Genomic DNA, 14,147 nt, shown 5'->3' on the forward strand with positions numbered 1-14,147 from the left:
AAATGCTACAATCTATTATAATGGATGTGATAACATATGAATTAGGAACAGGAATAGGCCCTCGGCCCCTCGAGCCTGCTCCACCATTCAGTAAGTTCCCGGCTGAACTGATTGTAACCTCAACTCCACACAGGCCCCTTAGAAAATAAATCTGGGAGATAGTTATGGGGAACAAGGAAGTGGCAGAGGAGTTAAACAGATATTTTGCATCAGTCTTTATGGTTGAAGAGGCTTTGAACATCCCATTAATGCTAAAGAATAGGGGGAGGAATTAAATCACTGGACAAATCATGTTAGACAAACTAATGGGGCTAAAGGCAGCTATGTTCCCGGCCCTGATGCTTGCATCTTAGGATCCTAAAGAAATGGCTACAGAGACAATGGATGCATTGGTTATAATTTTCCAAAAATCCTTGGATTCTGGCGAAGTACCGGAGGATTGGAGAACTGCAAATGTGACATCCCTATACAAAAAGGGAGTGAAGTAAAAAGCTGGTAAATGTAGACCAATTTGTCTAACTTTATTGTTGGAAACATTCTGGTATCAATTATTAAGGAAGTAATACCAACATATTTGGAAAATCATAATAAGCAGATTCAGCATGGCTTCATGAAAGGGAAACAGTGTCTGGTTAATTTATCACAACCAGGATAGAGGGGAACCAGTAGATATGAAGTATTTGGACTTTTGGAAGGCGTTCGACAAGGTACTTCACAAAAGGGTTAAGTTATAAGATAAGAGCTCATGGTTATGGAGCTCGAATATTGGGATGGAAGAGAATTGGCTGATGGACAGGAAACAGTGAACTGTAACCAGTGGGGTTCCACAGGGATCAGTTCTGGGACCACAACTGTTTATAATATCTCACAATGACTTGGAGGTTGAAGCGAACGCTGTGCCCAAAGTGCAGATGACAGAAAAATAGGTGGAAAGGCAAGTTGTGAGGGGGATACAAACAGTTTGCAAAGAGATATTGAGAGGTTAAGCAAGTGGACAAAAAGTTGCTACATGGAGCATAACGTGGGAAAATGTGAAGTTCATTTTGGAAGAGAGAACAAAAGAACATTATTATTTAAATGGAGAAAAACTGCAGAAAGCTGCAGCACAAAGGGACTTGGGGGAACTTGTGCAGGAAACACAGGAAGCTAGCAGACAGGTGCAGCAGGTAATCAGGAAGTTAATGGAATGTTGGCCCTGATTCCAAGGGGGTTGGAGTATAAGAGTCGGGAAGTCTTGCTACGGCTGTGGATCAGAATAAAGTCTCAGAATAAAGAGGTGCCGATTAAGACTGAGATACGGAGAAATTTCTTCACTGAGGGTTGTGAGTCTTTGGAACTGAGAGCTGTGGAGACAGAGTCCTTGTCCATATTTAAAGCTGAGATAGATTCTTGATCAGCGAGAGAATCAAGCATTACAGGGAAAGGGCAGGAAAGTGGACAAGATAAATGTTGGATCAGCCATGATTGAATGGCGGGGCAGGCTCGAAGGGCCATATGGTCAACTCCTGTTCCCATTTCTTGTGGTATTCCTGCCGACTCTCCTCCCCGATAACCTTTCACCCCCTTCATGAACAGGAATCTATCCAGATCTGCCTTGAAAATATTCAAAGACTCTGCTTCCACTGCCCTTTGAGGAAGAAAGTTCCAAAGACTCCAAACCATAGGAGAGAAAAACGTGGCTGAAATCAATTAAGTTCCAGATAACAAGATCAGATAACAGAAATCTTCAATTTAAAAACTGGCATTTCTGTAGCGTCTTTAACAACCACAGGACGTCCCAAAGTGCTTTACACCCAATGAAGTATTTTTGAAGTGTAGTCACTGTTGTAATGTCAGAAATGCAGCAGCCAGTTTACACACAGCAAGATCCCACACACAGCAATGTGATATTGAGCAGATGATCTGTTTTTAGTGATGTTGATTGAGGGATAAATATTGACCAGGACACCAGGGATAACTCCCCTGCTCTTCTTCAAAATGGCAGCTGTAGGAACTTTTACACCCACCTGAGAGGGGCAGACAGGGCCTCAGTTCAACATCTTATTTGAAAGAAGCTGTTCTGACAGTGCAGCACTCCCTCAGTGCTGGGACCAGGAATGTTGGATGTGATTTCTGTCCTCAGGGCCCTGGACTGGGATTATGATCCCACAACCTTCTGACCCAGAGGTGAGAGAGCTGCCCACTGAGCCACGGCTGACACTATCGACAATGCAAAGTTAGAAATGGAAAGTTACCCTTTAAAAACCCCCACCCTTTGCCTCCAGAGTCTAAATCTAATAATAAAACCCTCAGTATAAATAACATGAATTTGACTGGCAAATGTTGAAGTGGTGGTTCAGAGGCACAAATTTTGACTTCCCATTTTTAACAGTACAGAGCCTGCCAACCCCTCTCACCCACTTTCCCTAAAGTACAGGAATCTAATCATGAAGAGTCCAGAAAAATCTAATATTTTTCTTGATAAAAGTTTATTAATGAGACAGAACATGGTTTTAAGAAAAAACAAAAAATATCTTGAGGATCAAAGACAACCAGAGTGAATGGCTGTTCACAATGTTCTGGACCCAAATGGTTTCTCTTTGGCTCCTCTGTAACCTGTTCCTGTGACTCCCCACTTTGGGTGCCGGGGCACATTCAGCCTGTTTGAGAATCGATGAGTATGGAAGCTCCACGTGTTTAGGTTTGATGATGTCAGTACATTGTAGTCACTAAAAAGGGAAGTGATTCCATGTAGAATAACTCGAGTCAGCCACTTTATCAGGATTGGCTGATAACCACTGTTGCAGCACGGTGCCATAGTGGTTAGCACTGTTGCTTCACAGCGCCAGGGTTCTGGGTTCGATTCCCGGCTTGGATCACTGTCTGTGCGGAGTCTGCATGTTCTCCCCGTGTCTGCATGGGTTTCCTCCGGGCGCTCCGGTTTCTTCCCACAAGTCCCAAAAGGCGTGCTTGTTAGGTAATTTGGAAATTCTGAATTCTCCCTCTGTACCCGAACAGGCTCCGGAATGTGGCGACGAGGAGATTTTCACAGCAACTTCATTGCAGTGTTTTAAAAAAATATATTTTTAATCTCCTTTTTCACATTTTCAGCCGAATTTACACCAACCAACAATAAACAATAATCAGCAACAGGTATATCAATCCCCATAACAATAACAACGATCCCATCCACCCACCAACCCCCAAACATCAGCCCGCATGTTCACATAAACAAATGACAAAAAGGAATCGGGGATTACCCATAGTCACCCTTAATACACAGCCACCCACCCCCCCCCCCCCAACTAATGTTTGATGTTATCCAGTTCTTGAAAGTGCATAATAAATAGTGCCCATGACTTGTAGAACCCCTCCGAGCTTCCCCTCAGTTCAAACTTAACCTTCTCAAGGGTCAAGAATTCCAACAGGTCCCCCTGCCAAGGGCACAAGCTGGACAGGCTGCTCTCTATCCCAGCAGGATCTGCCTTTGGGCGATCAACGAGGCGAAAGCTACGATATCTGCCTCCGCACCCGTTTCCAACCCTGGCTGGTCCGACACCCCGAAAATGGCCTCCCGGGCACCCGGGTCCAGTTTCACGTGCAGCACCTTGGAAATTCCCCTAAACACCTCCTTCCAGTACTCCCCAAGCTTTGGACAGGACCAACACATATGAATGTGATTAGCAGACCTGCGAACCCCCCCCCCCCCCCCCAATCCCCAGGCAACGTTCACACAAATCTTCTACTCCTTCAAAGAATCGGCTTATCCTCGCCCCCCCTGAGGTGTGCTCTGTACACCACCTTCCGCTGTATCAGCCCCAACCTCGCACACGAGGTGGAGGCATTCACTTTCCGGAGCACCTCACACCAGACCCCCTCCTCTGTAACCTCTCCCAACTCTTCCTCCCACTTTGCTTTGATCCCTTCCAGTGGTACCTTCTCCTCTTCCAAAATCGCTCCTTAGACTGCTGGCACTACCCCTTTCTCCAGTACCCTTGTTGCCAGCACCTCCTCCAGCAATGTGGAGGCTGGCTCCACCAGGAATCTCTGTATCTCCTTCCTGGCAAAATCCCAAACCTGCATGGATCTAAACATTTCTCCCTGCTCCAGCCCTACTTCACTTCCAGCTCCTTCAGTCCTGCAAACCAACCCCTAAGAAACAAATCTTTTAGTGTCTTAATCCCCTTCTCTTCCCATTTCCGAAAATTTCCATCCCACTTCCCTGGCCCAGTCCCCCCCCCCCCCCCCCCCCCCCCCATCAGTTTGTGTGTGTCCAAGTCGGGAATGGCCCCAAACACCTTCTTTGCGAATCCCACATTGACCCAATTGGAACCGTATACACTTACCAACACCACTAACCTCCCCTCCAGTGCCCCTGTCACAATCACATACCTACCCCCCTGATCTGCCACCACCTTCTCCATCTGGAATTGTACCCTTTTGCTGACCATTACCGCTATCCCTCGAGCCTTCCATCAAATCCAGAGTGAAACACTTGGCTAACCCAGCCCTTTGTAAGTCTCACCTGGTCCTTCACCCTCAGGTGAGTCTCCTGCAGCATTGCTACATCAGCTTTCAAACCTTTAGGATGCGCAAGCAGCCTTGACCTCTTGACTAGACCTCCCAACCCCCTCGCGTTCCACGTGACTATCCTAACTGAGGGTCTCTCACTCCCCCCCACCCTTCTGATCCACCATCATCATAGCACCGGGCCCTGCCCCATGAGCCTGACCCACCCCTATCCATTATTAACATTGAACACCCCCCCAGAGCTTTTGTTGGTCCTCTCATTCGACGGCAATCCCACATTTCCTCCCTTCTTAGCCGCTGCTTTTTGCATCTTTTTTTTCCCCAGTGATTGGTGTCATTCTTTTATTTAATGATGTGATATTCCCAATGAGAGAGTGACCTCGAGGAACTGCGCTGAGTTATAACTGTACCATCAAGCAACATTGCATAATGTTCTGTATTAAAACCCCATTCCCATTTGTTTCAGTCTGGTCAATGAATTTAAACTATGTGACGATGGAGCAATATCGGAAATGATAGAGGCAATGATTCAATAACAGTCCTACTGACATTGTCTCTTTAATATTTTCAAGTTCTTTTTTAAAATAAATTTAGTTTCCAATTATTTTTTCCACCTCCCCAGCGCGCTGGCTTAATCCGTCACAGCTGGAGGTCTGAGTCAGGAAGCCATCGGCGGCGAGACCTTCCCCCCTCCCCACGCCTGCTGTCCGATCTCCCGCCTCTCGCGTTCAGGGAGCGAGCAGCCAGCTTCCGTCCTCCTCCACCTCCCTCAGCACCACCAGCAGCAACTCACAGGGATCCTGGACAATCTGGTCCTGCAGGAACTTCCTCAGTTCCTCCTCATTTCCAATGGGCCTTTAGCTTGGAGTCCAGGTTGTAGTAGGCCCCGTTGATTTGCCTGACTGCCACCCAGTGCTTGCGCTGGATGGGGAGCGAGACAAAGCCCAGCGTCATGTTGGAGGGAATGTTGAGGATGAAGCCAGGAACCCGGCTCAGCACCAAGCTGCTGAGCCACTTGCGTTTATCCCACCAAATCGCAGCCAGACCTTGAGTTAGCAAGGCGGCCATGAGGACGTTGACATCATAATTCCCAGTTCCTAACAAACTGCGATGTGGATTCACCAGACAGTTGGGAACCAACTGGTCGCTCAGCCCGTCTAGCTGCTGCTGGGTGAAGAGCGGCTGCTGCAGGAGGTTGTGGAGGGTGCAGAGCTCCAGGCGCTGCCGCTCGTGGTACAGCAGAGGGGGGGGGGTTTCCAACATCCCCACACCCGGGGGGGCTCCGACATCCCCACACCCGGGGGAGCTCCGACATCCCCACACCCGGGGGGGGCTCTGAAATCCCCACACCCGGGGGGGGGGGGGCTCTGACATCCCCACACCCGGGGGAGCTCCGACATCCCCACACCCGGGGGGGGCTCTGAAATCCCCACACCCGGGGGGGCTCCGACATCCCCACACCCAGGGGGGGCGCCGACATCCCCACACCCGGAGAGAGCTCTTTCCACAGTCAGTGCTCTGGAACACTCTCACTCGGGTGTGTGTGTCTCGGTGCTTTTCCAGTCACACTGATGTTTAAAATCTTTTGATGCTGACAGATCGGGCAAACATTTCTCCTTCTAGATTCAAAGGCCGATGATACTCAGATCCCAAGGTATTGAGTGACTCTGTAAGACCGAGATGTGACAATTGAGATTTCTGTCTGTAATTCCACCTCTTGCAATATCTGTAAAAGGAATTTACAAAAGTCAACACTCAGTCCAGGATAGAAATTCAGAACAGATAATTCTAGTTTCTATGGAACATTCCTTCCTCTCAATCTCCAATACCTCGTCTCCAATACCTACTCCCCATACCTAGTCCCCAGGGAGCGGACTCGGAGTAGCAGGGTATCGGAGCAGTGACTGTAGGAAGGATGAGCTAGCTGACCACAGCACTCTGGTACAGGAGGCCATTCAAGCGGGGGGGGGGGGGAGGAAGTGGTAGTTGTCGGGGATTCTATAATTAGGGGAACTGATAACATCCTTTGGAAGCAGGACCGAGAGTCCCACAGGGTATGTTGCCTGCCCAGTGCCAGGGTGAGGGGCATCTCTAACCGGCTTGAAAGGATATTGGAGAGGGAGGGGGAGGATCCAGTTATTGTGGTCCACATTGGGACAAACAACATCAACAAGACTCGGAGAGAGGACCTGTTTGGGAATATCAGGGACTAGAACAAAATTAAAGAACAGTTCCCAAGGATTATAATCTCTGGATTATTCCCCGAGCCACATGCAAATTAGCATCGGGATGAGAAAATTAGGGAAGTAAACACGTGGGTAAAGGAGTGGTGTGGGAAAGAGGGGTTCCATTTCATGGGGCACTGGCATCAGTATTGGGACAGGAGGGATCTGTACCGTTCGGACGGTCTCCACCTGAACCGATCTGGGACCAGTGTCCAAGTGGAAAGGATAAATAGGGAGGTTACAAAGACTTTAAACTAATAAATGGAGGGGGAGAGGAAGGCCTCAAGGGGACCACAACACAGTTCCAAAAACAAGCAGCAGGATGGTCTGGACTGGGTACCAAATATCCCGGTTATAAAGTTTACAGGAGGGACAGAGAATATGGCAGAAGGGGTGGAGTAGCCTTACTGATTAGAAATACTATCACCTGAATGGTGAGGATTGGATTTGTTTATTGTCATGTGTGCCGAGATACAGTGAAAAGTATTGTTCTGCGTACAGTTCAGACAGATCATCATTCCATACATGAGAACAATACATAGGGCAAACAGAAACACACAAGGTGCCTTCTCCTCCTCCAAAATAGCCCTGTAAACCGCCAATACTACCCCTTCCCCAGTCCCCCTGTCGTCAGCACCTCCTCCAGCAATGTGCAAGCCGGCTCTACTGGGAAGCTCTGTATCTCCTTTCTGGCAAAGTCTCGAACCTGCATATATCTAAATATTTCCCCCTGCTCCAGCTCATACTTCACTCCCAGCTCCTTCAATCCCGTAAAATGACCCCCAAGAAATAAATCTTTTAGTGTCCTAATTCCTTTCTCCTCCCATCTCCGAAAATTTCCATCCCACTTCCCTGTCTCAAATTTATGGTTATCCTCTCCTTTCTTAAGGAGAAAGTCGACATGGCTTTATTACAGGAAACTCATCTGGATGAGGAACACTTTAAATTGATGGGGGATTGGGTGGGGCAAGTTTTTTCATCTCCTTTTCATCAAGTAGCAGGGATGTGGCAATCCTTATTAATAAAAATATCCCTTTTAAGCTTGAAACCTGCACCAAGAACAAAGGAGGTGGATATGTGATCATTTGAGGTTCGGTGCGTGGAGATGTTGTTTCAATAATGAATGTTTATGGACCCCCGAATTACTCCCCGGAGTTCATTACAAAGGCTTTTTTGGATTTTGCAGAGTTAGCTTCGACTAACTCTTTTGTGGTTTCACCTGAGGAAGGTGCCTCGGGTCGATAATAAGTTGTGTTTCCATTTTTCCGACAAAATGGCTGACCTCACACTTATCCACATTAAATTCCATCTCCTACATTTTCACACACTTACCTGACCTATCTATATCCATTTGTAAGGTTCTTATTTCCTCATTGCAACTTACTGTCCCATCTATTTTACTGTCATCTGCAAATGTGGCTATAGAACCATCTATCCCTGTATCCAAGTCATTAATATTGATTGTAAATAGCTGGGGCTCAAGGACTGAACCTTGTGGCACTCCACTAGTTACATCTTGCCATCCAGAAAAAGATACATTCATCCCGATTTTCTGTCTTCTGTCCATCAGCCAATCTTCAATCCAAGCTAATAAATTACCCCGAATCCTGTGTGATCGAACCTTGTTCATTAAACTTGTTTACCGGTCCTCAATACCGGTGCCCCGCAAGGCTGTGTACTTAGCCCCCTACTCTACTCCCTGTAGACACACAGACTGCGTGGCAAAACTTGGTTCCAACTCCATCTGTAGGTTTGCTGACGGTATGACCATAGTGGGCCGGATCTCAAATAACGACGAGTCAGAAAATAGGAGGGAGATAGATGGAATGGTGGAACGACAATAATCTCTCCCTCAATGCCGGCAAAACTAAAGAGCTTGTCATTGACTTCAGGAAGCAAAGTACTGTACACACCTCTGTCAGCATCAACGGGGCCGAGGTGGAGATGGTGAGCAGTTTCAAATTCCAAGGGGTGCACTTCACCAAAAATCTGTCCTGGTCCACGCACGTCGACGCTATCACCAAGAAAGCACAACAGCGCCTATACTTCCTCAGGAAACTAAGGAAATTCGGATGTCCACAATTACTCTTACCAACTTTTACAGATGCACCATAGAAAGCATCCTATCGGGCTGCATCACAGCCTGGTATGGCAACAGCTCGGCCCAGGACCGCAAGAAACCAGAGAGTCGTGAATACCGCCCAGTCCATCACACAAACCTGCCTCCCATCCATGGACTCCACCTACACCTCCCGCTGCCTGGGGAAAGCGGGCAGCATAATCAAGGATCCCTCCCATCCGGCTTACTCACTCTTCCAACTTCTTCCATCGGGCAGGAGATACAGAAGTCTGAGAACACGCACGAACTGACTCAAAAAACAACTTTTTCCCCGCTGTCACCAGACTCCTAAATGATCCTCTTGTTGACTGACCTCATTAACACTACACCCTGTATGCTTCATCCGATGCCAATGCTTATGTCGTTACATTGTATATCTTGTGTTGCCCTATTATGTATTTTCTTGAATTTTGTTTAATTCCCTTTTCTTCCCATGTACTGAATGATCTGTTGAGCTGCTTGCAGAAAAATACTTTTCACTGTACCTCGGTACACGTGACAATAAACAAATCCAATCCAATCCAATCCTTATCAAATGTGTTTCAGAAGTCCAAATATACTACATTGACAGGATCCCCAGTCTCAACTTGGCTTCTTACATCTTTGGAGACCTCTAGCAAATTAGTCAAACATAATTTACCCTTCATAAAACCATGCCGACTCTGATGGATTGTGTTTTGACTTTCCAAATGTCCTGATATTACTTCCTTAATAATGCTCGAGGATTTTCACCGAGCAACAGTGAAAAACGGCGATTTGCTTCCAAGTCAGGATGATGTGTGGCTCAGAGGGGAATTTGCGGATGATGGTGTTCCCATGTGTCTGTGGCTCTTGTTCTTCTCTAGGTGGCAGAGGCTGTGGGTTTGGAAGTTGCTTGTGATACAGCCATGGTGAATTGCTGCAGTGAATCTTGTCAGTGGTACACACACTGCTGCCACTGTGTGATGGTGGTGGAGGGACTGAGTGTTGAAGGTGTTGGATTGGGTCCCAATCAAGTGGTCTGCTTTGTACTGGATGGTGTCGAGCTTCCTTAATGTTGATGGAGCCGCACTCATCCAGACAAGTGAGAATAATCCATCACACCCCTGACCTGTGCTTTGCAGATGGTGGACAGTCTTTGGGGAGTGAGGAGGTGAGTTCCTCGCTGCAGGATTCCCAGCCTCTGATGTACTCTTGTAGCCACAGTATTGATATGGATGGTTCAGTTCAGTTTCTGAGTGAATCGAATTGACTGAAGATTGCCGTCTGAGATGTTTGGGACTTTAGGAGGAGGTGGAGATGGATCATCAACGCGGCACCTCTGGCTGAAGATTATTGTGAATGCTTCAGCTTTGTCTTTTATATTGATGAGCTGGGCTCCCTCATGAAAATGAAAATGAAAATCACTTATTGTCACACGTAGGCTTCAATGAAGTAACTGTGAAAAGCCCCTAGTCGCCACATTCCGGCGCCTGTCCGGGGAGGCTTGTACGGGAATCGAACCGTGCTGCTGGCCTGCTTGGTCTGCTTTAAAAGCCAGCGATTTAGCTCAGTGATATTTGTGCAGCCTCCTCCTCCTGGTAGTTGTTTAATTGTCCATCACCATTCCCAGTGGATGTGACAGGACTGCACAGCTTAGATCTGATCCCTTGGTTGTGGTGTCTCTTTGCCCTTTCTATAACAGGTTGCTTTTGCTGTTTGCAGGTAAGTAGTCCTATGTTGTAGCTTCACCAGGTTGACACCTCATAATCAAGTTTGGCTGGTGCTGTTCCTAGCATACCCTCCTGCACTCTTCATTGAACCGGGTTGATCCCCTGGCTTGATCTTAATGGTACAATGGGGGATATACCAGGCCGGGAGGTTGTGATTTAATTCAATTCTGCTGCTGATGGTCCAGAGCGACTCATGGATGCCCAGTTTTGAGTTCGATTCCCATACCAGCCTCCCCGGACAGGCGCCGGAATGTGGCGACTAGGGGCTTTTCACAGTAACTTCATTGAAGCCTACTCGTGACAATAAGCGATTTTCATTTTCATTTCATTTTCATTTAATTTAATTCTGCTGCTTATGGTCCACAGCGACTCATGGATGTCCAGTTTTGAGTTGGTTCACAACACAATGCGGGGGAGGGGGGGGGGGGTGGCATTATTCTCCATGTGAAGATCGTAATTTGCTCAAGAACTGTGTGGTGATCACTCCTCCCAATACTCTCACAGACGGATCTATTTGCGATAGGCAGGTTGGTGCGGATGAAGTTCAGGAGGTTTTTCCCTCCTGTTACTTCCCTCACCACCTGCTGGAGGCCCAGTCGAGCAGCTGTGTCCTTTAGTACTCAGCCAGCTCACTGAGTAGTGAAGCTACTGAGCCAGTGATGGACATTGGAATCCCCCACCCAGAATACATTCTGTGTCCTTGACTCAAAGTGATGTTCAGCATTAAGGAATATTGATTCACCAGCGGGATGGGGCGGTAGGCGATAATCAGCAGGAGGTTTACTTGCCCATATTTTACCCGATGTCACGAGACCTCCTGGGGTCAAGTCAATGTTGAGAACTCCCAGGGTCACTCCCTCCCGACTGTATCCCGCTGTGTACACAGATCCCACCATCCACACAAATTGCTGAACTCAGAGGGAAAAAGCAACATGATGGAATTTCCTCTCAAAGTCCAATTCCTTACAGGCAGCTCTCAAAATCCAGATGGATCGCCAGCAATCAGCAGTGTGGTTCCTGACCAAGTTAACCTGACCTCAGATATGGAAAACCTTTGAAGCCGTCACAAATCCTATCCCAGGGTCCAGACTGCACTCAATCTGATTGTAATTTTATACAGCAACAGGAAGCACAACCTCTTAACCAAGGAAATCTGGGAAGACTGTGTGAGGTGGGCAAGGAGATCTCTTGGGAAGGTTCAAAGAAAGTGAATCAACCAATAGTAAAATATTGTTGACAAGAGCACTGGGACTCTCGAACAAGCTGAACTTTCAAACCTCATTGTCACATTGGGTTAGTTTTGTTCAGGGTTAAGCTTCTAGTATTGCCAAGGTGATATGTTTCATTGTAAAATGGGAAAAAGAGAAACCATTACCTGAACAGTGTGTAATAAAGACATTGTTACAGTGTTTATAATGTTCAAATGTGTTGTAGCATGAAAGGATTCTGAAAACATGCTTACTTCAGAAGCTTTATTCCTTGGGGATGGAAGGGCATGTGATGACCCAGGTACTTTGGGAAAATACCTTTAATAATGTAATAGTAAGATTAATAATTATTATTAGTATCGTTTTATTATTATATTGGGAAAATACTTTTTTGTGCAATGAACCCTTTAAGACCCAAAGTGAAACTGGAGATTCTTCTGAAGGAGAGGAATTGATTTCCTGGTTCTGAGGTCATCAGTTCCAAGAAATGACCATGTGACCTGAGGTTGCTCTGGGAAAGTAAAGCTGAAGAAGCCAAGACTGAATCGACAGATAATCGTATATTTAGTTACACTTTCCGTCCCACTGAAGCAGGTTCAGTTATGTACAATAACTACAACCATACAGTTTAAAGAGGTCCAAAAATGGAGTCTCAGGGGACATAAGAGCGTCACAACCCGAAAGAGAGAGCATTTACAGACATGCACTTTGTTGGTGTTCACAATATTCACGAACCTTGGCTAGAATGCGGCTGTTGGTGGAAGTGACTCGAAGGCCAAGTCCATTGGGTGGGAAGTGAGGGATCCGACATTGCAGAGGGAGATTGGGAAGACTGTGAGATTGTCCATGGTGCAACATTTCTATAGGAAGTAATGTGAGGGCTCAGAACAATGTGGGATGTACCTTTGTTGTACTGACTATTAAAGTGAAATTTCTCTTGTTCTGTGAAATATCCAGTCCCTGTTAATTCAGGTTTGTGTCCATTTTAGTTGGTTTGTTGAGTGAAAGTTTGAAAATGTGAAATTTTGTCCATTGGTTTTCTTTCCATTGGAGATTCCTTTCATTTAATAAGTTATCAATCTCTACAGAGATGGTAACAATAGACAGAGAGGCATTAGGGCAGTGGAGGAGGCCATTCTACCTATCGGGTCCATGCTAACCCTGTGTAAATCATCCATTCAGTCCCATTCGCGCCTTCTATCCCCGTACCCCTGTGAGTTTATTGCCCTCAAGTCCCCATCCAATTTCCTTTTGATATCTGGGAAAGGTGGGAGGAACCAAAGGAAATCCAGTTTAATCTGGCACATCCGCTGTTTATTATTAAGACCTGGAAGATAATAAGGTGTTTAGTTAATAAACAAGTCGAAGGGCAGCACGGTGGCCTAGTGGTTAGCACAACCGCCTCACGGCGCTGAGGTCCCAGGTTCGATCCCGGCTCTGGGTCACTGTCCGTGTGGAGTTTGCACATTCTCCCCGTGTCTGTGTGGGTTTCGCCCCCACAACCCAAAAATGTGCAGAGTAGGTGGATTGGCCACACTAAATTGCCCCTTAATTGGAAAAAATAATTGGCTAATCTAAATTTTAAAAAATAAAAAAAATAAAAAATAAACAAGTCGAACCTGGATCAGGTCAATAAAATTAGGACATTCAATGGGTTTGATGTGTATCTGAGATGCTGAAGCTGTATGTTAACACGTTAAAATATTTGAGATAGACAGACATATAAACATTAGAACTGGTCCCAGTCCCCATTAAAACACATTTACGGGAAGTTTAGTAAGGGGATCTCCTCTGCCACTCATTCACTGTGCTGCTTAGAGATGCGACACACTGCTGACACTGGGTAACAATGGTAGAGATGGTGAATGGGGTGCTGATCATGTGCCTACTTTGTCTTGTATAAAACAAATTCCGATTTGAATAAGACTGTGTGATAATTAAGCACTTCAAAGAATTGATTAAAACCTGATGAATTTAAATAATCCAGTCAATTTGAAAAGAAAGAGCTGCTCTTCAAAGATATATTGGTGCAAATTACATGAGATCTTTGTAGTTGAATATTTTCACACGGACACCTGGCTGACAAGAGCCATTGATTGGACAATGAGCTGAAATGTTTTTCTGGGGGCGAAACTGTTTCTCTTTAACCCGGAATCGACTATGAGAGAGTTAAAGGCAATACCAGACTAAATTACATTGAATATACAGCATAGAAACAGCCCAACCAATCCATGCCAGTGTTTATACTTCACTTGAGCCTCCTCTCATGTCTTCCCATCTAACTCGATCAGTGTATCCCTCTGTTCATTTCTCACTCATGTTTCATCCAGCTTCCCCATAAATATATCAAGGTTATTCACCTCCACCAATCCCTGTCAGTTCCACATTCACAGCA

At 46.2% G+C, this 14,147-nt stretch overlaps 1 pseudogene; it reads right to left on the reverse strand.

Annotated features, from left to right (window-relative positions):
- Positions 1–5,092: 5,092 nt before the first annotated feature.
- LOC119951559 lies at positions 5,093–5,772 on the reverse strand (annotated as a pseudogene).
- Positions 5,773–14,147: the final 8,375 nt, after the last annotated feature.

Source organism: Scyliorhinus canicula, chromosome 17 (genome assembly GCF_902713615.1).
Source record: "Scyliorhinus canicula chromosome 17, sScyCan1.1, whole genome shotgun sequence".
Taxonomy (NCBI): Eukaryota; Metazoa; Chordata; class Chondrichthyes; order Carcharhiniformes; family Scyliorhinidae; genus Scyliorhinus; species Scyliorhinus canicula.